The sequence below is a fragment of the Emiliania huxleyi genome, assembly GCF_000372725.1.
Source record: "Emiliania huxleyi CCMP1516 unplaced genomic scaffold EMIHUscaffold_81, whole genome shotgun sequence".
Taxonomy (NCBI): Eukaryota; Haptophyta; order Isochrysidales; family Noelaerhabdaceae; genus Emiliania; species Emiliania huxleyi.
Window position 1 is genome coordinate 254,083 of NW_005195940.1, and position 576 is coordinate 254,658.

The following is a 576-nucleotide window of genomic DNA, read 5'->3' on the forward strand; positions in this document are numbered from 1 at the left end:
CAGTCCGGCTCAACCAGCGCGGCGCGGGCTGGTCGCCGGCCGTGGCGGTCGAGGCGCTGTGGGACGACTCGGGCGGCCTCGTCACCTGCCCGCCGATCGGCCCCGACCCGGTCGGCCAGCAGACGCCCCGCCGCGGCGGCCGCGCGCCCGGCTCGCTCTCGCTCGGCGGTACGGGGGGCGGCGTGGGCGGGGCGCGGGAGCCGCTGCTGGCCTCTGGCCTCGCGCCCGTCGGGGCGGCGAAGTACCACCTGGTCCTGTCTGTCGAGACGGACGCCAAGAAGGAGCGCGCCGCCCGCACCGCCCCGGGGGGGGGGGGGGGGGGGGGGGCCCCCCTGGGAACGGACCCTTTTTAAACGCACCCCCCCTTTAAAAAAGAAAACCCCCCCCCCCAAGAAAAAGCCCCGGTTCGGGGCCTCTCCTCCCGGGGAGGTGGGGAGGGGGCCTCTTTACACCTTCAGCCGTGAAAAGGGGCTGCTCCACCGGACTTTCCCCTTTTAAAAGGCGCTGTTCACACCTGCCGCCCTGAAAAGGGGCTGCTCTCCGGGACTTTCCCCTTTGAAAAAGGCCTTTTCCCCC